We start from the raw sequence: 27,312 nt of genomic DNA, 5'->3' as shown, positions 1-27,312 counted from the left end.
ATCATTCGCATTGACGGCCGAGGCCCGTTTCAATTGAAACACTGCAGTGACCTGCAGCGGCCCGCTCGCCGGACTCCCCCTAGCGGCCCAGCGGGGAAATCCCCGGTTTCCCAGACGCTCACGCCAACGGTGTGTGTGCTCATCCTAACAGCATCTATTACGCGCTGCCTCCTGTGCTGTCTATGTGCACCACATGTTGCCCGCATGGCCATTGAGAGGGAAATGGTGACTTTCTAAATCACTTGTGGCAAGGTACAATATTCTTTCTCTCTCTCTCTTTATTTCTTTCTTAGTTACACACACACACAGCACACGCACAAACACACACTTGTTGTGACCAAAAGGTCGCAAGTTACTATGAAAAGCTCCACTGGCTGCGTGTCTGTCAGTCTGTCCGTCATGTCACGTCACGTCACGTCACGTCACACTTTTGCCCCCGATCAATGCCAAACTTTGCACACATACTCCTTGAATGGCAAATCACAACCTCAAATCACAATTTCTCACATGGTCCTCTTCTAGCGCCACCATCAGGCCGATTTTTGCAAAACACATTTTTGGACACTGCTCCTACAGATTTTGGCCTAAAATCACGCAAAGCGGTACACACTATCTCTAAAGTCATGTCATCAACATGGATCTGTCCCATTTCCCATATTCCCTCCTGATTGGCTATGCCTTCTAAAGTTTGTGTATGCGACGTGACGGTCGCTTATCTCCCGATTAGGGAGTCTTACTGGTAATACTTTGTGTGTGTGTGCGCGTGTGCATTTAACCCTAATGCTGGAAATAGCCCCTAACCCCTAAACCTAACCTCTAAATGTAATGTATAATGCCCAACTAATGCCTCAACCTCTTTTATAAGCAAAGTAATAATAATAAAATAATCTTGTGAGGTCCAAAAACATGGTCTTCACAATGTTAAACTGTAGTGGGGAGTCTGGGGATATTTGGCCATCACACACACACGCTCAAACCCACCATGAAACTGAAAGAGGATGTGCTAAGTAGGAGGTGGGTGACAACATCTTTATTCAGTTTTCAGCGTGTGGAGGATTATGTAAGTAATTCCAGACCACCACACACACACACACACACACACACACACACACACACACACACACACACACACACACACGCCCTGAAAGCTCGCTGAGATCTGTCAACAGTAAACCATTACTCTACCAGCCCCCCTCTCTCTGAGTATAAAATACACCCTACTGTACCAACTCTGAGTCTACACCCGACTGTACCAACTCTGAGTCTACACCCTACCAGCTCTATACTAGTAAGACGCCTCTTAAAGGGCGAGGTCGCGCCCTGTCTTGGCCATCTAGCCAGTGATGTATATCGGACCAGTTACCCATATATGGAGACCCCTGGTACCCATATATGGAGATCCATGTACTGTAGGAACTGAGGGACGCAAACTCAGTAACATCCTTTAAAAGACTTCTAAAAACCTACCTCTACACCAAGGCCTTCCCTTAGATTATTTGTCTATTGTTTTTACATTATTATTTTATCCATTGCTGTAATGATTTTATTGTTGTCTATTGTATGCACTGTAGTTTATTTGCCACTGTAAAGCACTTTGTAACGATGTTTTGAAAAGCATTTTATAAATATATTATTATATGGAGATATGCTGTGAGAGCCCAAACATGCTTACTCTGTCATTCGTTATGTGAAAGTCCTATGACGTCTGTGACATCTGACATCATACATACAATATCCCTTTTACGCCCATACATGGAGATCCTTGTCCGTAGAACCAGTCTAAAATACACCCTACCAGTTCTCTCTAACTAAAACCTTATAATCCTAGAGAAAACTAATTGAGTTACAACTCTCTCTTGGATCGCTTTTTCTTGTCTACACTTTGCCAAACAGAGGTTTTGCCAAAGACACTGTGCCAGCGGCCGACGGGTTGGGAATCACTGCAGTAAAAGGTTATTGAAATCCCATGACAGAGAGTGAGTTGATTATGTTAACCCATTCAGGCCTAGGATTATTGAATGCTTTAACTAATGAAAAATAGCAGATATACAAGCTCACAGCGCGGCACCGAGTGCCGCGCTGTGAGCTTGTAGATCTGCTATTTTTGAAAAAGTCGTGAAAATGCGTGCAAATCTTTGAATATATGTATTTTCAAAGCGAACGTTTGCAACTCAAATTTTGCTTCTGGGTGGTCCCTGGAACTAGATATTTTGAGATGGGGGTCCGTGGCCAAATACATATCATTTTGGGAGTCCTTCACATGAAAAGGTTTGAGCACCACTGACATAGTAGTCTCTCAAGAACAGACTAACTGAGTTCCAGTTAAGTGAAAAGGACCTTTTCTTTGACGATGGCTGACCAGATTGCTGACATAAGGTTTTTCAAAAAACCTTAGAAGGATTCAAAAGACACTTTTTTTCAAAAATAGCAGATCTACAAGCTCGCAGCGCGGCACTCGGTGCCGCGCTGTGAGCTTGTATATCTGCTATTTTTCAATAGTTAAAGCATGAAATAATAACACACAATACAGTGTACACGTTCTGAATCTGTTAATAAAAGAATAAAATGTACTCACAGAGGAAATGACTCGAGTCCTCTAAACTCTGGACTGTCCTGGGGAAATAAATATCGTCGCTGTCGGGCAGAAACCTCATATCTCCATTTTTCAAACTTTTTGTTTTTCTTTTTTAATTATTTATATTCATTAATGCCTTTCTTCATCACACGAGAGTGTTGCACAAAAGCAGCATTTTTAATATAGATATTGTTATGATTTACCAGACTGTAAACCACAAACTATAAGTTTTTAATCTTTTAAATTCTTAATGCACTCCCCCCTCATTTTGTTGAATTAGATTTTTCTTTTTTTTTACTTAACTCATATATTTTAGGAATTATAAGGCATAGGGTTAGGGTTAGAGTAGGGTTAGGCAATACTTATGGAAAGTGGAAAAACAGTACATCTCCAACAGTTTGTGGAACAACAGTATAAGTCTGTACAAGCAATATTCAACAGACAAAGGGAGCAGATAAAATGAAGGGAGAGTTCATTAACAATTTAACAGATTAAAAATGACTAGTTTGTGGTTTACAGTCTGGTAAATCAAAACATATCTATATAAAAATAATCTAATATGGATTTAGACTGTTATTAGTCTCAGGTACTCAATTGTTGTATTTTTGATATGATGAAAAAAAGAACAGTTTTGGACGTACAAGGTTTCCGCGCGACGGCAACAATGTGGAAAATGTATCAGCGACGGGGGGAGAGAACGAGGAAAAGAGCGAGTGAATAAATAGGGATAATGCCTCCCCGGGGAATAATAGAAATGACAGATGAATTAAAAACAATGTCTGCAGGCTACCAGGGGGGGTTCGCCAAAACCCGGGGAACAGATTCCTTGCTTACAACCAACCCGGGTTCCCCCGGAGCTGTTTGGAGGAGCGTGTGCAGAAAAGCAAACAATATTAACCCTCAAAGACCGGATACACAGATTCGCGGACCGGATTCGCGTTAGATTTGAACCACTTTAACCATTATTTTATGATTTAACTATTGAAAAATAGCAGATCTACAAGCTCACAGCGCGGCACCGAGTGCCGCGCTGCGAGCTCGTAGTTCTGCTATTTTTGAAAAATCGTGAAAATGCGCTCAAGTCTTTGAATATCTTTTACCCGATCTTTGACTCGACTTCTAAATCCTTCCTCTAAATCAGCCGTTCTCAAACTTTTTCATGTCAAGGACCCCCAAAATTACAGGTATTTGGCTGCGGACCCCCATCTCAAAATATGTTGTTCCAGGGACCACCCAGAAGCAAATATTTGAGTTACAAATGCTCGCTTTTAAATAGATACATTCAAAGACTTGCAAAAACAAATCATGATTTTTCAGAGTGCCACGCTGCGAGCTTGTAGATCTGCTATTTAAAAAAAATCTTAAACGTTTGAATTTTGACCTGATTTTGACCCGTTTCTATAAGTGTCTTCCAAATCCTTCTAAGGTTTTTTTTAAAAACACGTTTCTACGTCAGTGGTTCTCAAACTCTTTCATGTCAAGGACCCCCAGAATTATATGTATTTGGCCGCCGACCCCCATCTCAAATATTTTCCATCAGGGACCCCCCCTAGAAGCAAATATTTGAGTTACAAATGTTCACTCTAAAAATGAGCTATTCAAAGATTTGCACACATTTTCATGATTTTTTTCAAAAATGGCAGATCTACAAGCTCGCAGCGCGGCACTCGGTGCCGCGCTGTGAGCTTGTATATCTGCTATTTTTTCAACAGTTAAAGCATTCGATAATTCCAGGCCGAAACGGCTTAATCCTCCAGAAAAAAGGGTTTCAAAATATCTTCCCCTGTCATAACAAGAGATGGGGACCCTGTTTTACTGAAAGTACGCGGGCTAATATTAACTGCAGATGTGAATGAAGATGGGGGAAATAAACACTGGGGTCCACGTCTTTTGTAAATGTTTAAAAATGGGCCTTAATTCAGACGGTCTGGGGGTGTTTGCCCAGCTGTTGGGTAAATAAGCAGAGAGAGGGGAACTCAAAGGGTCTGGAAGTGGAGAGACCCCTCGCTCTGGTGCCCGTCAAACTAGAGCAGGGGGTTCCCAAACTGGGGGTCGGGGGCCCCAATTTATTTTAGCTTAATGTGCAACAACTGTTGAGTGAGTTCTACAGACCAACATACAGTGTGTATATGGAGTATCTGCACATTACTAAAATGGCAATGTAATGACCTTTTTTAATACCAAATTGCAGAATTGTCAAGTATTGGGCACAAACATTGTGAAAACAGCCGATCTACAAGCTTGTAGAATGTCTATCTGTGGAACCGAGTCCAACTAAACCTCAACTCCTACAATACAAAAGTGCTTGTCAGGGTGGGGGGTCCCTGGTTTAATTGTTGTTATTTTGGGGGGTCGTGGCCTTAAAGGTTTGGGAACCCTTGAACTAGAGTAGCATACGGCAGTGGTGGGAGTACATTTTGAGTACTGTACTACTCTACTTGAGTAGTTTTATTTTCGGATACTGTGATTTTCACTCCACTACTACTACTACTATCACAACTAGATAGTGTACTTTTGACTCCACTATACATTTCTATAGGAATTAACCACTGAAGTAACAAATGTGAGCAGTACTTTTTCCACCACTGTAGTTCTACTGGATCTCTTCTCCACTTGTCCCTCCCTAACAATAGTCTAGTTTGTATTTGTTGACAAAATTGTCAATATATTATATATAGAGGAGGCATCAGCGTTATGTCGCTGTGCTGTCTGGGTCAAGTCTTAGTTTTAGTCATCATATAGCTTGGTTTCTGTTTAGTTTTAATGTAGTTTTTGTCAGTAAAAAAAGGTGGTCGACGAACATTTTCCGTCATTGTTTTAGTCGGCGAAATCAACAAAATCCATATCCGCCCCTGGCGGACTATCAGATGAGTGGCGCTATTTATCAAGCGTGTGCCTGCCATGCCGCCATCTTTCTACAGATCCTGTCCTGGAAATTGAATTGGTAACAGGATTCTATTGGTTGGGGCAGAGCGGGGGGTGGGTCAATACGTATGCTATTGGTTGGGAGCTTGTCAATCAAGCTAGCCACGCCCCTCCTAGAGCAGTACGCTACTTTATCATCAATTTTAAAATACATGGGACCATATTTTAACAAAACGCATATCATGGTGATTGAAAGAAGACTTTAAACTAGCGTCTGGAAGCATAAAGTATTCAATAAAATCAAGTGTAAAGTTCGGCAAAAACCCATTCACTTTAATGGAGCGTAATACTTTTTGGTACCAGCAGGGGAGGGGGGAACAGCGAAACTAGCGGCCATTCATGTGAACTTTCTCTTGAAGTCTCTTCCTATATCGCCTCAACTTGGCAAGCTGGACACTATGCCCTTGGAGTCAGCGAAGAATGACACTCCCGCTCAGTCGCGTTCTGCGGTGAAAGGCAGGACCTGCATGTACAGCCATCTCCCAGCAGAGAGCTCAGCTCACGCAGGAGAAAAGACAAATGTTTTCACTTTGCACTGATGCTCACTGGCTGCAGTCAGTTGGTGCACTGACCAGACTGCACACACACACACACACACACACACACACAGGGACATGCTGGGCCCCTGATTCAGCCCGGGAAAAATAGTTGGAGAGGCCCTCATTGCGCGCTATATATTTGCAATTTCAGATCATGACAAGTGACAAGCCAGTGGGCCAATTACTGTACATGAGTTATATTTTGTCGTTGTCGGGTGGAAACCTTGTATGTCCAAAACCGTTTGTTTTGTATTTATCATTTTAAAAATGATTTAAAGTAGTGAAAACAGCCGATGGTGCGAGGTGCTGTGTGCTTGTAGATCTGCTGTTTTCACTACTTTTGTGCAACGGCCTTGTATGATGAAGCAGGGCTTTGCTTTGCGAAAAAATTTATACATTTGAAACTTGGAGATACAAGGTTTCTGTGACGATTTACTTTGTCGGCCGCCCAGCCCCCAAAATGGAACAAATGCCGACATTTTATTTTTAATTTTTTCCTAATGGCCGGCCTGGACCGGCCGGGAATGAACCAGCCGTTCGGGAGTTGTCCCGCTTTTCCCAATGGCCAGCACGTCCCTACACACACACACACACACACACACACACACACACACACACACACACACACACACACACACACACACACACACACACACACACACACACACACACACACACACACACACACAGCCAACCCCAGAGTCCTCAAGAGCACTAATTAAAGTGATGTAGAGAATGGCAGCTGCCATTCATCAACGCCGCCGACGCAGACGGTCAGCCACCAGCGTTGCCAAACGCACGCGGCCTAATTCTTCATCGGCGCTTATTTTCTCGGGTCTCGGTCTCTCCGCCGATTTGTTTTGTCAGCGCCGACGTATTTTAAACCCCCGGCTCGCATACTTCCTCGTTTTAATCCCAGATCCCATTTATTGTACAAATAACAAATTTCACAAAAGTTATTATGCAATTAAATGTGCAGTTTCAGCAGCTGGAAACTTCAAAAGGAACGGGCAAGAAGGGGGGTGCTGGTTTTCCTCACGACATTGTTTGCCGCTGATGTAACAATTTCCCTGGGATATTTAAAACAAACACATTAAGGTCTGAAAGAATCCAAAACTTGTCTCCGTCCATAACGCCCAGGCCTTTTTGATCGGCGTGAGTACGGGAGGAGGGCGTGGAATGCCCAGAGGTGTCAATTGGGTATGGCAAGTATGGAAGCTTCCATAACTTGGCTAAAGGGGGAAAAACAATGTACTTCTTTTTTCTTCTTCTTTTTTTAATTTATTTTTATCCCACGATTTTGCAACCCATTTTCACCCAGTGCCAATTGCCTAGATGTAATCCTCCTTCTGCCGTGCCTGGGGAGACAACGGACTGACCTCATGCTTCCTTCTATGCATGAGGAGTCCAAGTTGTTTCTTTTCACTTGACAGTGGGGATTTCCCCGGTTTGGACATAGCGCGTGGAAGGAACGCGTTCCAACCAGTTCCTTTCCCCTCCATCAGGCGTCCCTGCTGGCCAGGGGGAGGCATTATAGAGACCATGTTTTTGTGAGGGTATCTACCCTAGAGGACACGGGTGAGAACATGCAAAAAAAATTACTTCTTAAAATAAATTCATCATGCCTGTTGCTAAGGTATGGCAAGGCACGCGTGCAAGACACCAGTCATGTTGCCATACCTTAGCTTTTGCTGAACTTACGCCACTGGGAATGCCCACTTTTCCTCGCTGCGCACGGAAACCTGCGGCCCGCTCGCACGCCCGCCCGCTCTTTCAATCGTCCCTACATCTCCAAGCTCCCATGCAGTGTAAATTATAGGATAATGGGGCGCAGGCGATTGCAGACTATGTTTATTCAATCCATTTCTTCGCACACAGTTTCCCAGTGCCCCCTTTCTTTCTTTTTTCCCTTCCCCTGAGTCTCCTCATCCTCCGTGTATGCGTGTGTGTGTGTGTGTGTGTTTGTGTGTGTGCATGTGTGTGTGTGTGTGTGTGTGTGTGTGTGTGTGTGTGCGTGTGCGTGCGTGCGGGGTGGTGCTCTCTCTCCCTCTGATCCCGGCTGACCCGGGCCATGTGTTTTCACTTTCGGCTCTGATCTCAGAGCTGTGACCAGCGGGGAACCAGATACAAATTGAATAGTAACCATTCACAGGCACCCCCGAAACCTTTTCATACCACCCCGTCAGACCCGCTTTGTCTGCCCCCCCCCCCACCCCACCCACTCCCTGCCCCCCTCCCCAACCCCAGGAGGGGCATCTTCTTCTTCTTCTTCTTCTCAGAGCCGCGTTTCAGAACCCCCCCCAAAAAAGATTTGAGACGAGATCATCCTCGGTTAATCCAGTGTTCATTTTGACAGCAAATTTTGATTTGGTTTTAGTCAGTCTTTTAGTTTTTGTCATATCGTCGGGTGAAAACCTTGTATGTCCAAAACCGTTGGTTTTGTATCATTTTAAAAATGATCTAAACTAGTGGAAATAGTAGATCTACTATTTTCACTAGTCCTGTGCGACAGTCTTGTGTGGTGAAGCAGGGCTTTGCTTTATAACAAAAAACGTTCAAATTTGAAACTTGGAGATACGAGGTTTCAGCCCGACAGTGACGATATGTTAGTCGCTGTGGAAAGTTCTCGACGACCAAATATAAGATATTAGTCGTCTAAATCTACAGTTGATTTTGTCGAGGAGGGATACAATATTTTGCCGCGCCTTGATGGCGTCGTAATGGCTGATTTTATTGCGTGCTGATCTGCTATTTTCAGAGCGCAACCAAACATACAATGACTTGTCTTTTATTTCTACAGCATCTCTTCTCCACTAGTCCCTCCCGAACACTTTAGTCTACTTTTTAATTTGTAGACGAAATTGTCCGAATTTTTAGTCATAGTTTTAGTCATCATAAAAAGAAAGGTGGTTGACAAACTTTTTTCGGCATAGTTTTAGTGGACGAAATCAACACTGGTTTAATCCCGATTTATGCTTTATTGTAGGACAAGTTTGCTTCCTTGTTGTGATCACAAGGTTTACTGTGCAGGTATCCAGTATTGGATAGATAGGCTAGTAGGCTATTTTTGCACACGTAGCCTACTAAGTACAATCTTGAGATGCTGTTGTTTTCTGTATTACTTGCGTCATCTTACTAGTATTTACTTGTTTTTATACCTTACTGTAATGGCTTAGTTTTCCATCTCTCATATTGTACTTTTTACTTCACTACAACTATTCTCAAACTTGAGTTACTTGCCGATTTGGACAAACAAACGCAAAACTGGTCAAATATGAGTCCTTCTAGGTTATGCTACCCAACACAGCACATAAGAAGCCTGTGCACAAAGTAATCACTATGCTAGAATAAAGTGAACACATTAAAGCATTACACACATTAAAGCATTACTGGTGATTACAATCCAATAATCTGATGTTAATGGGGTCCGTGGCCAAATTCATATATTCATTTGGCTGTCCTTGACATAGGCCAGTGTTGTTTTTGACAGCAAGTTTTAGTCATAATGTAGTCAACGAAAAGTTTTAGTTTCATTTTAGTCGACTAAATATCATAAGATTTTAGTTGACTAAATCTACAGTTGATTTAGTCAACTAAAATGTATTTTGGCAGGCCTTGATGGCATCGTAATGACTGATTTTACACTTGGTTGTGTGCTGAAAATAGCCGATCTACAAGCTCACGTTGTGAGCTTGTAGATCTGCTATTTTCAGCACGCAACACCTGAGAGCAACCAAACATAAAATGACTTTCTCCTCCACTAGTCCCTCCCTAACGTTTTAGTCTAGTTTTTATTTTGTTGACGAAATTGACAATATATTTAGACTTAGTTTTAGTCATCACAGCTTAGTTTTTATTTAGTTTTCGTCAGTAAAAAAAACAGTCGACAAACATTTTTCGTCATAGTTTTAGTCGACGAAATCAACACCGACACAGGCCTAGAGCTAATTCCAGTGAGAGAACTATAAGATCGCTGCTCTTCTGGCGCTGTGCGTTCGTTGTATTATTCCAGTTAAGGTGAAAGTTTTCATTCGGCTCCATAAGCCCCCCGACCCCCTTTGCAAGTGGCAGGCCATGTTTGTTCAGCTTTTATTGGGAGACGTGGTCTGAAGAAAGTTAAAAAGAACCCTTTTGTTTGTTCTTTCGGGGCTTCATATTTTCTCTGGAGCCGGTCCAGGTGCCGGCGCGTTCGTTTTCCACGTCGGCGGCGAAGGTGAAAAGGGTGGAGAGGAGGAGGAAAAAAAAAGAATGAGTCCAATAACTTATCTTTAAAGTGAGGACAAATGTTTCAACTGCACTCCGTGTGATATAATCTCTGTGAGATAAGATATAATGCAACAGTCTGGTAGAAAACCTTGTATCTCTTCCGTATTTAGACGTGTCTTTTCATATAGTCATTGTCGGGTGGAAACCTTGTATGTCCAAAACCGTTCGTTTTTGTATTTATCATTTTAAAAATGATCTAAACTAGTGAAAATAGCAGATCTACAAGCACACAACGCCTCGCGGTGCGACAGCCTTGTGTGATGAAGCAGGACTTTACTTCACAAAAAAAACATTAAAATTTCAATCTTAGGGATACGAGGTTTCGGCCCGACAGTGACAATAAATGAATGCCCTACTCCATCATATTACAGTGTCGCACAAAAGTAGCAAAAAATAAGACCTCTCACAATGCGTTGCAATCGCGCCACATGTGAGATGTAGATCTGCTTTTTTTTTGCCATTTATGAAACATTTTGAAATGTACTCTGTGTGTCTGTGGCTTGTATCAATATTAAACCCTTGTAAAGTATTAAACATGAGCTTGTGACTAAATGCTAACTACATTGGAACAGGCTCTTTTATTTTCCATTTACTTTGAACATGAGAGGTTTCTACCTTGACAGGGATGACATAGAAGCTATGCGAGCTACAGCGGGGTTAACTACCATTAGGACGGGGTTGCTGTCAGCATCGATGTTTAGTCTTACTAAATTATGGCTCAAGTTTGCAGAAAAGATGTTGCGTACAATTCTCTACTTCAGGGGTTTTCAACTTTTTCAGGCCAAGGACCCCTTAGCTGAGAGGGAAATAAAGCAGGGACCCCCACTACATGTTGTATAAAATTGTTACAGATTTTCATCTATCTATGTTTGGATGTCTATGTTGGATTCGTGTTAATGTGTTTTTCTTTTCTTTTTTTCAAAAGACCTACTTCAAACCTATTTGCCAAAAAATAGCCGATCTACAAGCGCTGCAAGGCGTTGAGAGCTTGTAGATCGGCTATTTTTGGTTAAAGTTCTCCTCAGAATAGGGGTGCGAGGGTTCAAGTTGTTCATTGAAAATAATGTTCCTATCACAAGAAGATTTGGTGGCCCCCCTGAAGTAACTCTGAGGACCCCCCTAGGGGTCCCGGACCCCCTGTTGAAGACCCCTGCTCTACTTTAATCGCTTAAAGTCCTATACGTAGTCGTACGATGAGCATGCTCAAATATCCGATATGCAAGATGCAGATCACCTATTTTCACCGTTTCTCCCAGAAGCATGGGGTGGCCCGAAGTGGTTATTATGTCATGTATACGCGATATTAATCTGCAGCAAATTAGCCTTGACTCGTAAACCAAAGCCATGGTTATTGGATGGAATGATACGGTGGCTGATAATGTCTGCAAAACTGTCGCTTTTAATGTTGTTCTAGCCCCAAAGGACAGGACGTTGTTCATGCGCCGTAAAGGCAAAGCGCATTAGACATACAGTATATCATAAGAATAGCCTAATATGTGTGTAATGTATTTCTCCCAAAAAAAAACGTTGGTCACCAGGAGTCTCTCTGAGGCCTCTCGGAGGCGCTTTATTGGTGTAAAAAAAAAAAAAAAAACGCTATTCATCTGTTTCACATTTCAAGTTTCACGCATTTTGAACCCCCCCGCACACACGCGCACACACACACACACACACACACACACACACACACACACACACACACACACACACACACAAAAACAAACACACACACACACACACACACACACACACACACACACACACACACACACACACACACACACACACACACCCTCCCCATCCTTAAATGAATCTTGTAAACTGTGCTTGGTTTACTTAGCCTGGCTTTCATTGCAGCCATTTTGCATGGTTTACCTTTGTTTAGTTTATTAACCCAGGGGGTTACTTAACCTAAACATCCCCAGTCAAATACTTTGGCTTTGGGTTTCAGAACCTTTTTTTTTTTTTTTTACCAGGCAGAGGCGTCACAAGGGGGAGGAGGGGGGACTGAGTTACTAGGTGGAGGGGCCGATCATTATTTTATACTTTAGCTATTGAAAAATAGCAGATATACAAACTCACAGCGCGGCACCGAGTACTGCGCTGCGAGCTCGTAGATCTGCTATTTTTGAACAGTCATAAAAATGTGTGCAAATCTTTGAATATATGTATTTTTTAAGGAACATTTGTAACTCATATAGTCCCTGGAACTAGGTATTTTGAGATGGGGGTCTGTGGCCAAATTCATATCATTTCGGGAGTCCTTCACATGAAAAGGTTTATGGACCACTGACATAGAAACATATAGGTTTTCCTAAAAAAAGACTTGCACACATTTTCACGATTTTTCAAAAATAGCAGATCTACAAGCTCGCAGCGCCACGCTGTGAGCTTGTATATCTGCTATTTTTCAATAGCTAAAGCACAAAATAATGCAGTGAATCCTTGTACCCAGGGCCTGGATTTTGGTGCGTCACCCCTGTTAACAGGATTTCTTCTTTTTTTTCTCTTCCTCCCACCTCGTTGGAAATGACAGCGGGGCGAGGGTGACAGGGTTTACGGTCCCCCCATATTTTACTCACCGTTATGCTTGTCAAAATGTCAACTGACAACAACAACTGAGTTAAGTGACATGTTAGTCAAGGGTGTCATTTGTCAAAACATGACCTATATATTAAACCGGCAATATATCTACAATAGGCGAGGTAAATCAAGTGTCCAAATCCAGCATGCAAACATGATCGCATGTCTAAACTAATCCGTTGTCCCTTTTTAATCTGTCTAACCAGCTACAAATTAACTTATAGGGAATCAAAGATAGATTTGCATTTGTCCCCTTTTGTAATCTTAATGTTTAACCTTTTAAATTCAGAATTATATTTTTTTCACAAAGTAATGCCCTGCTTCATTATACAAGGCTGTCGCACAAAAGTAGTGAAAACAGCCGATCTACAAGCACACAACGCCTCGATCTGCTGTTTTCACTAGTTCAGTTCATTTTTAAAACGATAAATACAAAACGAAAAGTCTTTCCACCCGACAACGACGATATAAAACATACCCGAACCTGATCTTATCCATAACATCGGGGGCCAAGAAAGAACAACCAAATATCAAAACTATATCTCCTCCTAACTAGCCAGCTTCCAGGCTGCATCAGTTTCAAGAGGACATGCCTGCAATCCTCGGAGGGATCGTCTAAAACAAATATAGGCTTAGGGCCGCGTTACAGAGCCCAGGCATGGGGTGAAGGCACACACATGATGCACCCCCGGAGTCCAGCGAGAGACCATTCTCCATTTATTAAACCAGAAATATCATCACAATTTAGGAGTCAAGCCTAATTTATACATAATTGTATGATGGTGGTGTTATAGTTTCCTCTCTCCGCTACCGTTACTCCTCAACAAGCAACACGACCCGTGCGACAATATATACATTAGGCAGTAGTAGAAAGTAACTAAGTACATTTACTCAAGTATTACACAGTATTTAAATATTGTACTTTTGCTTTTGGTGCACTTTGAGTTCACTTTGATGACACTTTTATTACTTTCACTCAAAGGGGTACTGTCACCTAAAGGGGTACTGTCACTTTAAAAAGTCATCTTAAAATACGAGTTAATATTTTTATGATGTCATTGTGGGAATGCGCAATTATAAGCCAATCAAATTAATTGACTGTACTTGGACTACTTACTGTACCGGTCAGCTGTTGTTGGGGAGCGAGGGGCAGATTACACTGTGACATGAGTTTCAGACTATTTCAGACAGTTTTCAGAAAGACCACATGACCTACTGTACCATACTATTATAATTTGTCGTGTGTTTGGCCGTGTCAGCGGGCCTTCAAGTAAAAATCTTTTGAATACAGACGTTTCACTTTATTAACAGAACATTTTCTACATTGTGGTACGTTACGCTTTGTTACTTCTTCCCTCGCTGAAAACCAGGCTCACTTAGCCACTTTAAAACCCCACGTTATTGAACAGAGTCCCTTCTGTTTTCTGCTGTCATTGTGGGGGGGAGAGCCGCGACGCCTTGCCGATACGGCCGCTTTCCTGCGAAAGCCTTCCCCCCACGATACGGACGTTTATTTTTTTAAGTGGTTAACTAGCTGTGCTTTTCGCCTAATGGCTGGTATAGGACGTCGTTGGTTCCCATGCTCCCAGTCCCCGCACGCATAGCTGTTCGCTTCTCCAGCTGCAGCAGCGAGCAGCAGTGCGAGGGGCTGGGATATGGGGTGGTGGGTGGTGGTGGGGCGGGGAGGTTGGAACTGGCTCATGGGTGGTCCCTTTCTACCCCACACACACCGCCTCTCGCACTCTTGAGGTTTTCGTGCCCAACATCTGATAGCTAGTGTCTCTCGGCTGCATGGGGCGGTGCGGCTCGAGCTCTGAGGCTCTGCAGCTCACACAGAACACAGCCCGGCTCACATTCTGTGCCATTTTCACACGCACGCATGCACGCACGCACGCACGCACACACACACACACACATACACACGGGTGTCGCACCAATTTCTGGGCCCTGGGTACAAGGATTCACTCATATTTTGTGCTTTAACCATTGAAAAATAGCAGATATAGTGCCGTGCTGCGAGCTTGTATATCTGCTATTTTTCAATTGTAGATCTGCTATTTTTTCAAAAATCATGAACATTTGTCTTTGAAGATTTCAAATCCTTCTTTTTGAAGGTTTTTTTGAAGAACCTGTGTTTCTATGGTATGTCAGTGGTGCTCAAACCTTTTCATGTGAAGGCCCCCCTAAATATGTATTTGGCCACGGACCCACATCTCAAAATATTTAGTTCCAGGGACCCCCCAGAAGCAAACATTTTGTTACAAATGTTCACTTTAAAAATACATATATATTCAAAGATGTGCACACATTTTCACGACTTAGGCTTTCACGACAGATCTACAAGCTTGCAGCGCGGCACTCTGTGCCGTGCTGTGAGCTTGTATATCTGCTATTTTTCAATAGCTAAAGTATAAAATGATTAAGGCCCCTCCACCTTGGGCCCAAGTAACTCAGCCCCACTTTTCCCCCCCTTTGTGACGCCCCTGCACACAGCAACAATCCTATACCTCCTCTTCTCCACCGCCCCAGAAACACTGAGGGGAGGAGGGACGTATAGGCTGGAAGTGTTTACCATTTCAGCACAGCTGGGCTCCCCCCCCCCATCCCTCCACCACCAAAATACAACCAGTGACTCTCAATTTCGAGGAACCCACCCGGTTTGATGTCGCCGTGTGTCAGGTGGAAACCTTGTACGTCCAAAACCTGTTCCTTTTTAGTGTGGTTGCCCTTCATTCCATCTATCTTTCCTTCCCCTAATAGATAAACTGTATTTTGCCGCGCTATACTCTTCCCACGATTTTGGTGGCACGCACTTGGGCCGTATGTCAAATCGACCGGCGTCATCGTGAATCGATTCCTTGCATTTTGATAATAGATCGTACGTTACATAGATCATTTATATATATGTTTATTAGTGAATTTATTTTCTCCATTGACTTTATTGAAAATCACACTTTTCCAAAATATGGAGATGATTGACATCATAGGTGTCGTTGGGCGTCTCTTTATCGGTACATTGTGTGTACGGGTACATCAAACGTACAAATATTTTGTTCTGGTTCCTCAGACAAGCAATACTAATAACAACAAAATAAACAATAAAAAAAGATCAAATAACAACAGTATTAAGGTGCTTGACTGTGTGTGTGTGTGTGTGTGTGTGTGTGTGTGTGTGTGTGTGTGTGTGTGTGTGTGTGTGTGTGTGTGTGTGTGTGTGTGTGTGTGTGTGTGTGTGTGTGTGTGTGTGTGTGTGTGTGTGTGTGTGTGTGTGTGTGTGTGTGTGTGTGTGTGTGTGTGTGTGTGTTACTGCTAAGTTATGAACATGTTCTGTGCCAGATAAGATTAGTTTAGCCCCAGGCCAGTTTGATATGATTATAGTCCCCAGACCATTGATACAGGCTTGCTTGTTTGTTTGTTTGTTGCTCTGGGAACCCAATCTGCACTGTAAAATCCTCAAGTGTTCATTTAACTCAGTGTGTACAACTAGAACCAAAAGGACCCAGAGTCAGAGTCGCAGGCCGGGCTGTATACAGGGTCCATTTAAATGTTAGAGTTGGCTAATCAGAAATAGATGTACAAGCTCACAGCGCTTCACTTCGTGCCGCTCTGTGAGCTTGCACATCTGCCATTTCTGATTTTATTAATCTGAAAGTGTTTGTAAAATGGTGAATCATTTTGAACATTTTAACCCAAATCTTCTCTTCTAGGGGCCTCCCTGCATGGCACAAAAACATTTTCAGATAGGGGTCCACCGCCCAAAAAATAATAGAAGTTTGGAGGTCTCTCTGACATGAAGACGTTTGAGAACGGATCTATTAGCGATTTTTCAAAGTGACCCTTATGTGGCCCTGTCTATGTCCTCCCTGGAAATAAAAAACGGATGGCTCCAACAGACGCTTGCGCAAACGTCACCACAAAGTGACATTGTAACTTCCAACATGATCTCCATCACAGTCCAGTCAATAATAAGTGAAGGGCTGCTGGATCATTCATGTGTTGAAGTTTGATTCGTCGTCAAAGCCACAAATACCACATTTTATTGACTCTCATACTCTGGCCATGTCATCTGAAGTGTTATGGTCATTCAATTAGGCTCATACTACCAATTTTATGGCATGGGGTCTTCAAATGGGGGTCCGGGGACCCTTAGGGGGCCGCCAAACCTTTCTGTGATAGTTCACCCCCCCCAAAAAAATCGATTACTTGGCACATGGAGACTGGAATTAATGTTTTTTTTTTGTCGCATTCCTAAGCCAATCATTTGAGGAAACTTGTTGTGTCTTTGTTGTATTTTTGCATGCATGTATGTACGGATTAGATGACAGATTAACCGTTCGTATCGTCTCCACTCCAATCCAGTCGGCTGCAATCAGTCAAAAGGATGTTGGCAAATGTTCCCCCCATAGTCGAGATGCTGGGGTTCAAGTGGTTAACTCGTTTTGCTCTCGACCCTCTCGAACTGGACCCCTGGTCTAGAAACCACAGTGACTCAAAATACTCAACCTTGGGATGCTCGGGTGGCGCATGGAAGTGCTTGCACATCGCTGCATAGGTTGTGGGTTCAAATCCACTGTGGCGCATCTGGATTTTGAGCGCGTCTACGCGAACCCTATTGGCTCTATGTTCGGGGGAGGGAAGCTGGGTGGGAAGGGTGATAATTGTCACTGTGCGTAATCCTACAGGCTAGGGACCTGTCAGCGGGGAGTGTTGGGCGGGAGGAGTAGGACGGAGGCTCTACGTCCTCCCGGTGGGGGCTCCTCACTGGCAGGTGAGTCGGTGCCATGGCATTGGTCCGACATTTTATTGTTCCTGATCTGGTGAATGTTAACCTGGTGAAAATACTATGCCTAAACCTAAACCTAACCCTAACCTCAGTAAAACTATGCCTAAACCTAACCCTATATAAAACCTAACCCTAACCTCAGAAAACTATGCCTAAACCTTTCCCTAACCAAATTAGGACTAATGAGATGTAGGACTAATGAGATGTAGGACTAATGAGATGTAGGTGTCCCCGGTGAGTCGGTAGGATACAACCGCAGTGACGACACAGACATACGTGTGGGGGGGGGGGGGGGGGGAGGATAGCCTTGTAAACCAGACTCTCCTTTCCAATCTGAAGGCAGGAGGAGTATAGTTTACTAGGCTAGGGGGAGGAAATAATTGGCAGGACACCACAATCCAAAATGTGGATCAAACATGGGAATAAATGCATTCCACTATTATAGGCCACCACCAAAATGTGGAAGGCCTTACCAAAACCTGTTAAAAGGTCTCTACTACCTACCCAAACTCCAAACTAACCTAAAAGAATGACTTACCTTAAAATACAATTTGGCACCCTATAGGAACATCTTGGTAGTAGCATCCTCTGCCCCCCCAGATTGAGTGGACCACAATGGAAACAAATTCAAAAGTAGCAGATCTAATGTCTAGCTTGCAGATCTGCTACAGTACTTTGGATGCTTATGTGTGACGTTGTAGTTTGATCAGAGGACAGTAATTTACAAAAAAAATCAAACCTCGGTTCGAAGTGGAGCGGTGAATTTGAGCAGCTGTACCCTATGTGAGTGGGTGAGTGAGTGTAAACTGTGCCTGTGAGTGAGTGGTGAGTGTGCCTGGCCTGCACAAAACAGCGCCCCTCCTTTAACTAGTGTTTTGTGTGTGGCCACTCAAGGTATTGCCAGACTACGGACACGGCCACCCAGCCACCCAGCCAGCCAGCCACCCAGCCACATACCCACAGACATACCTGTTCATTGGGAGCGCTTTCACCGCTCCAAAAAAGAAAACAACACAACAACAGAGAGGTTTCTGCCCGACAGCGACGATATGGAAACGTCGATGTGTGTGTGTGTGTGTGTGTGTGTGTGTGTGTGTGTGTGTGTGTGTGTGTGTGTGTGTGTGTGTGTGTGTGTGTGTGTGTGTGTGTGTGTGTGTGTGTGTGTGTGTGTGTGTGTGTGTGTGTGTGTGTGTGTGTGTGTGTGTGTGTGTGAACCAGCTGTGGCTCTCTATGAACCAGAACAATGCCTGATGTTGAAGTTGTTGGGCATGGCTACATCTGTTTATTGCCTGAAAACAAAAGCACATGAAGCATACACACACACACACACCTTCACATGCCCCTCTTCAGGACGGTTCGCATCCTATACGAGCCACGCCGTAAAAATAGGTTTCATTGATAATAATTTAGAGGATAATAAGCTATACTGTAATCTTGTAATGTTTCTTCTTTTTTTAAGATTGGGGGCTATATTCAGACTAAACAGCTTGCACACACATCATTGTTAATACCATTCTAAGAAATGCAGAAATGTAATTTTTAAGCTTGTGATTCACAGTGACAGAGATTGTTCAACATGGTGAAGAGATAACCAGCACATATGTATAGGCTCTAATGCAGTCTCTCTCTCTCTAGTATCAATAAAGGCCAAAAAGCCCCAAGAATATCTTTAAAATCTTTACTTTTATTATAAAATGGGACCAACCAAAATCACATTTCAAAAGTAAAAATGTGTTTTCAAGTCTTCACTTTAAGCCACAGTCAAAGCTTAGACTGGGAGCACTTTAAGCCACAGTGTGCAGACTTTTATTTTTGAATTCTCATTCCCTTCAGTCTCTTCCTGTGACAGACAGGAAATTGGCCTTTTGTTTAAGAACATAAGATAAATGTCTGATACGATTCTTACAATGTAAGTGAGGGACATGAGCATCTTTCATCTACTCATCATAAAGTCAGTGATACTTTAAATCGTCAAACTTGCTTAAAGCATAACTTACCAGCTATTTGAATGTGTTGTTCGACACGTGTAAGAGTGTTTTCTGATTCACGTTGCCAAACTATTGCAAAATTCAAGTAAGAAATCTGTTTGAGGATTTAGGAGAATTTTCTAACACCCTCGATCAGGGCAAACATTTTCAAAGGTCAGAGGGTCTACTTCACCAGTAGTCTCATTTCATAGTTTGTTCTACGACACCAAAATAACATGTTTCAAAGTGAATATCTGTCTATCCATCCACCCAGTTTTGTACACACACACACACACACACACACACACACACACACACACACACACATATATATATATATATATATATATATATATATATATATATATATATACTGTATATTATACCACAATTTAAACTAGATAGTGGGTGGGTAGGCTAACATTCTGGTTTTCATGTTTTCGATAAGAGCACTGGAATCAGTTTCATCAAGTTTACTTTGAGTCTGTTTAATCATGTTTGAATCTGTTTAATCATGTTTGAATCTGTTTAATCATGTTTGAATCCATTTAATCATGTTTGAATCAGTTTAATCATGTTTGAATCCATTTAATCATGTTTGAATCAGTTTAATCATGTTTGAATCCATTTAATCATGTTTGAATCCATTTAATCATGTTTGAATCAGTTTAATCATGTTTGAATCAGTTTAATCATGTTTGAATCCATTTAATCATGTTTGAATCTGTTTAATCATGTTTGAATCTGTTTAATCATGTTTGAATCCATTTAATCATGTTTGAATCCATTTAATCATGTTTGAATCAGTTTAATCATGTTTGAATCAGTGTAATCATGCCCAGAGCTCCCCCACTATCACGGTGTAGCTGAATGATACATTTCAAATCATCTTTTTCAAATGGTTGTTATTGTTACTTGTAATACCATGAAGAGGGGAAAGAACACTGTCGAAAATTGGTTTATGTTACGGTCTGAAAACCTGACAGTTTACTTGGTGTTCCGTTTCCCAAATGCGCACACACACACACACACACACACACACACACACACACACACACACACACACACATATACATCAAAAGCACAGGAACAGGGTGCTTTAACGCACATTTTATCCTTCTTCGCACAGCGGTGCCGTGCGCCAGGGAATAGCCGATCTACAAGCGCACAGCGCGTGGTGACGCCGCACGCCGCGCGCTTACAGATCGGCTATCTTGAGGCGCGCGACACCGCCGTACCGCGACAGAGCGCATAAATGAAAGTGGCAGAACACACTGTGCAGGCCTGGCCAATTTTCAAGGCGATTGCCTAAGTTGAGAAACGCTCGGGCTGTGAGTGATTGTGGTGCTTCTCTTCACGCTGGTGATAATAATGTTTTTCCAGTGGGGTGAAAGTGGTACAAATGGAGGGAAAAACGCTTAAGAGAGAGAGAGAGAGAGAGAGAGAGAGAGAGAGAGAGAGAGAGAGTGTGAGCGAGAGAGAGAGAGAGTGTGTGAGAGAGAGAGAGAGAGAGAACTGGTGCATCATTACAAACCACATATTTTAACTTCACCCACAAATGACACGTCCCCGATAGCGGATTCCAGAGCTTTATACTTTGAGAATTAAAGCCGAAACAAAAAGTTGAGGTTTGTGTCGTTTGCTATAGAACTCTCGAAATCCATGCAGACCTCCACGTGTACACACACACACACACACACACACACACACACACACACACACACACACACACACACACACACACACACACTAGGGATGGGACGATATGAAAATTTCATATCAATACTATTGTGACAAAAGAAATCGTGATATACGATATTATCACGATAATCAAGAGCCATTATCCTGGGGTGGAACATTTGCCAAAAAATAGCGATCTACAAATAGCCAATCTACAAGCTCACAACGCGACGCGTTGCGACGCGTTGTGAGCTTGTAGATCGGCTATTTTTTGGCAGACATTTGATAGTGAAAAAAAATACGTCAAGTATGTATTATTATAAGTACCTTTTACCAATTATAGAGGGTTTAAATGGTACTGGATATGCAGCTCGGCAAATAAAAGGTGAATTGATCCCAGTGCATGACGGAGCACGATATCACGATAAATTAAATCTCCACGATACGATTATCGTGAGTGTTTTTTCATCACGATAAACGATAATATCGCGTATCGTCCCATCCCTAACACACACACACACACACACACACACACACACACACACACACACACACACACACACACACACACACACACACACACACACACACACACCTCTCTATTATCTTGGCTCTTGCTTAACATCATTTATTTTACAAAGCCCTTTTAAGAGCATAATACGCGTACACCCCCATTGACCGTAATGACCGATCACAATGGCCCGGTGACCATATAGCTTTGGCCCATTCCTATAGCTCAGGGCTCTGTGAGTCTTTTAGGGTTCGAAACCCCTGCCCCAAAAGGTTGGCACCTCTGGGTCAGTGTCACGCTCCTATATACCCTAACTCCTACGGCTCTCATCCACGGGGCTCCATTGTGGCCTAATCCCTCATTGTCCAGGCCCCCACGGCAGGCTCAGTGCGTAATCTCCCTTGTCAGAGGGAATAATTCAGTGATTAGCCTCCGCAAATTACAAGGGATGATCCCGTGTTGTCTGTTCAGACCTCATTAAGCGCTACAAGCGGAACCACCCAAAAACAGCAGGACCCGTAGCCCGCCAAACCCCCTGACACCTGGAGGTCTGCGAGCCAGTGCGTCAGTTCAGAAAAAGCTAAGGTATGGCAACATGACTGTCATGTTGCCATACCTTAGCAACAGGCATGATACATTTATTTTAAGAAGTACATTCTATTTTTTCCCCCGTTTCTATGGTTTCTTGGGCTGGATATGGCGGCCAGGAACGGTTGTTCAAGTGCATTGCACCTGTGCAGCTGACCTGCGGAACAGGGAGAATAAAAGTGCAGAGAATATAATTATAATACCTTGTTAAAGTGACCATTTTGTAACATGTAATGTACTGTAATTTAACAACATTATAACCAGCACAGATAGACAGAGAGACATTCATGGATTTATATTTAAAAGTAACTTTTATTTCTTGGATCCAGGGTATGGCAGCTGCATACCCCTGCCATACCCAATTGATGCCCCTGCTGTGAGTTATGCTATGTGTGCACGTCTCTGTGAGTCGCCGCCATTGTGCCAAGTCAAAGTTATCCAGGCCGCCTTGTAAGCCCCTATTTCTTAGACGTGTCACACGAAAATAGCTGATCCAGAAGCTCACTATTTGAGCTTGTAGATTTTGGGAAAATAAATAAATGAAAAGAATGATTATTATTGTTGCTGTTGGAAACGTCTAACATTCTTTTTTCTTTTTTTCGTAAATTCATTCCCATGCCCTACTTGATCATACTACAGCATCACACAAAGGCATCGAAAGTAGCAGATCTGCAAGCTCGAAGCGTGAAGCGACACGCGTTGAGCTTGTAAATCTGCTACTTTTCTGATAAGAATCCTGAAAAGTAACGCTTTAGACAGACAGACAGACAGACATATTATGTTTATTATGTTTTCTTTTGCAATTTACAATTATTAATTAATTCATTAATTATAATATTTATTTGTACTTTTCTTTCTTCTTTTCTTATACATGTTTCGCCTTTGTAGACAACAAAATCATTCAGCATTCGCTGCCTTGTATTCCAGTGGTGTAAAGTAACTAAGTACATTTACTCAAGTACTGTACTTAAGTATAATTTTGAGGTACTTTTACTTTACTGGAGTATTTCCAGTTTTCAGTACTTTTACTTCTACTATACTACATCTCAGAGGCAAATATTATACTTTTACTAGTATGCAGTGATTTAAAATCCGCCATCCTTCTATATCCGCTCTATTTGCGGTCCGAAATGCAAACAGAATTAACACCATTGCCCGCAACCACAGCAAGTGTCTTCACACAGTAGGACCAGTAGAAAGCCTAGAAAGATACCCTAATGTATCATCAAGTTTAAAATGAATGGGACCATAATTTACTAAACACATATCATGATTTAAAAAAAAAAACGTTGAACTAGCGATTGAAAACAAAGTATTCATGAAAGGTTCACTAAGGTAATAAAATCAAATGTAAAGTTCGCCCAAAAACCTCATTGACTTCCATTGAGATTATAATGTATTGCCACCACCGAAGGTGAAATACTGTAGCGACATCTGTTGATCTACTAATAGGAACTGCAGGCTCAACAAGAACCTGGAAGTGGGCTTCAATTCACCCTTTGTTAGCCTTCTGGTTGGTCCTTGACTGACCAACCAGGACCAACCAGCAGGCTTTATCTGCCTTGTCCCGCCCTGGCTCCTCCTTTATTATGTTGAATTTGCTAAAACATCATTTTTGGAGAAATAAAAACATAAACATAATGAGTCACTATACTGCCACTGAGCAGCTCCATGTTACTGAAACCAAGTTTGAAATTAGAATTTGAAACACACAGAATAACAATACGAAGCAACTGAATTAAAATGGTAGTGGATGGAGTGTCCCACCGAGTGTCCCACCAAGACACGGCAACCAATGGGTGTGAAGAGGGGCGGGACTTGACAAAGGGTGAATTCCAGCAAACAAAGTTTGGCCCTTGGTGTTGTCTAATTTCTCCTCGTCTTGTGCGTGTAATATCGTCACTGTCGGGCAGAAACCTCGTATCAACAAGTTTAAAATGTGTACATGTACAAGTAAAGCCCTGCTTCATCATACAAGGCCGTCGCACAAAAGTAGTGAAAACAGCAGATCTACTAGTTTAAAACATTTTAAAAGTGATAAATGCATAACAAACGGTTTTGGACATACAAGGTTTCCATCCGACAACGACGATATGTAGCCTACCACATCGTCTCTGTCGGGTTAAAATGCCTTGCTTCGCGCCACGCTTCAAGCTTGTATATCTGCTATTCTTTTTTTCTTTTTCTCCCAAGTACAATAGCACAATGTTCGAATGGCCAAAGTATAAAATAGGGCTGAAATAGTTCATGTACGATTTATACAAAGTACCTAGTAAGGGTGCGGTCACACCAAACTTTAATTCTACCATATGCTGCGGATTCTGCCAATGCTTTTCAATGGGAACTGAGTAGGGATGGGACGATATGGAAATGTCATATCACGATTATTGTGACAAAATAAATCGCGATTTACGATATTATCGCGAAAATCAAAATCCATTATCCTGTGGCGGAACATTTGCCAAAAAATAGCCGATCTACAAGCTCACAACGCGTCCGAAATCGGGATTTACGATATTATCGCGAAAATCTAAATCCATTATCCTGTGGTGGAACATTTGCCAAAAAATAGCCGATCTACAAGCTCACAACGCATCACAACGCGACGCGTTGCGAGCTTGTAGATCGGCTATTTTTTGGCAAAGACATTAGATAGAGTGAAAAAAGACTGTATCAAGTACGTATATTATAAGTACCTTTTACCAATTATAGAGGGTTTAAATTATACCAGATATGCAGCTCGCCAAATAAAAGGTGAATTGATTTCAGTGCATGACGGAGGACGATATCACGATATATTAGATCTCCACGATACGATTATCGTGAGTGTTTTATATCACGATAAACGATAATATTGCTTATCGTCCCATCACTAGAACTGAGATTCAGGCCAATGCTTTTCATGCTTTGCCAATCGCGGAAATCCGCGAATGGCAAAGCATGAAAAGCAAGTTTGCTGTGTCTGTACCCTGGGTAAAGTTTTAAGATAATTGTAGTGTGGAGTAAAAAAAAAGATATAAGAATTGCCTCTGAGATGTATTAGATAGTATTGAAAATGTTACATTCTAAGGTAAAGTACAAGTACTTCCACCAATGCGGACCATAAGAGGAACTATGCTGGTGGTCAGCTAGTGCAATAACCACCTGGGACTGACATGTTTTGTCAGCTTTTCCCAAGTTTGGGGATGTTATTTTCCTTTCTTTGCCACACGCACGCACGCACGCGTGTGTGTGTGTGTGTCAAAGAAAGGAAAGGGGTGTCCAGCCGAGGTGCGCGCAAAAAATCTCAGTTTTCAGTTTGTTTTTCACTTTGACCTTGATATGGACTCCTAATCCAGTGTTTCTCAAAGTGGATAGGGACTCTGTGGATTCCTTTAGGGGGGTCTAAATGGACCCATAAGAGTCTGTAACTCCGACAGTGTACAAATGGAACCAAATGGACCCTAACCCATTTGTCAGAGTTAAGGGAAAACCCTGAAATTTTAAAGTTTGAGAACCACTGTCCTAATCTGACATCTCAATGGTTCATACAAACTACGAGTCATCCTTATCCGGTGACTTTTTTGAGCGGTGGTAGACCGCTCCATAGCATGGCCGTGTGTGTATCCGTGTATGTATCCGTGTATGTATGTGTGTATGTAGCCTGAACTACCACTCAGTGACCAGAGAGGGTGCTCTTGAGTCTAGTCTGAGCATCAACTGCAATATTCTCTCTCTCTCTCTCACACACACACACACGCACACACACACGCACGCACACACACACACACACACACACACACACACACACAACCACCGCTCAGTTCACACGGGTGTGATTTTTTCATTCCCCCGTCGGTATTTAAGGAACCCATAGAGAAACCACGACGCTCCCACACAATGCAGAGGCCAAGCAGCACAAGGAGACCAGTGAGAAAGCCACGCTGCACTCCGTAAACGTCCTCTCGCTGTTTTATTGGCCCCACCGGGACAAACAACAACGGACGCGCTTCAACTCAAGTCAGTAAACAGGAAGTGGTGCACTTAAGTGCTCGTGCGTGATACAATCAAAACCAAGTGAACACAGGTGCGTGTAATCGTCCAAGTCATGGCTAACAATAATGTCTGGATTCATGCTGAATTGATACCAGGATCGGTGGAAACGACAAACTCCCCCCCCCCCCCCCCCCCCCCCCCCTTGAACCTCAAAGAGAGCAAAGTGACACGATTAATGTGATATACGACGGGTTCACATGCACGCGTGCACTCGCACACATAAACACACACGCACACCACAGGGAAATTAAACCATTCACAAGACAGACAATGAAATAAGCACACACGCGTGTATGGAAACGGAACCGCACTCATTTACACACAAGTGTACATGCGTGTGTGCGTGCTCGCACATTGCAGTGGTTCTCCGACTGTGAGGTGAGGTTCTACTGCAGTGACTTATTAGAGCAGTGGTTGTTGACTGGAGGTTAATCTAGAAGGCAACCTCATTAAATAGGTTCAATCGCTGTTTTTGGGTGGGGGCCGCCAGGGGGCCCGATTGGGAAAGGAGATGAAAATGAATTGGGGGGCCTTATAATGTTTTATACCTTGATTATTCTCAAACTGTTTCCAGGCACACTTGAAGATCTTGAGTGTCCGCGGCCGCATGCGTTTTTCAGAACATGTATATCGTCGTTGTCGGGTGGAAACCTTAGCCGCTTTCCAATCCGAGGGATTCACACTTTGAAGTGCGCATTTCAAGGGCTATGACGTCACTGGTCACAGATCTACAAGCTCACAATGCGTCGCAACGCAACACATTGTGAGCTTGTAGATACGCTATTTGGCGCGGCCCAGTGACGTCATAGCCCTTGAAATGCGCACTTCAAAGTGTGAATCCCTCGGATTGGAAAGCGGCT

Source organism: Nannobrachium achirus (assembly GCF_963921795.1).
Source record: "Nannobrachium achirus genome assembly, chromosome: 15".
NCBI lineage: Eukaryota > Metazoa > Chordata > Actinopteri > Myctophiformes > Myctophidae > Nannobrachium > Nannobrachium achirus.
The sequence above is the reverse complement of the archived record's forward strand: the minus strand, read 5'-3'. Positions refer to the sequence as shown.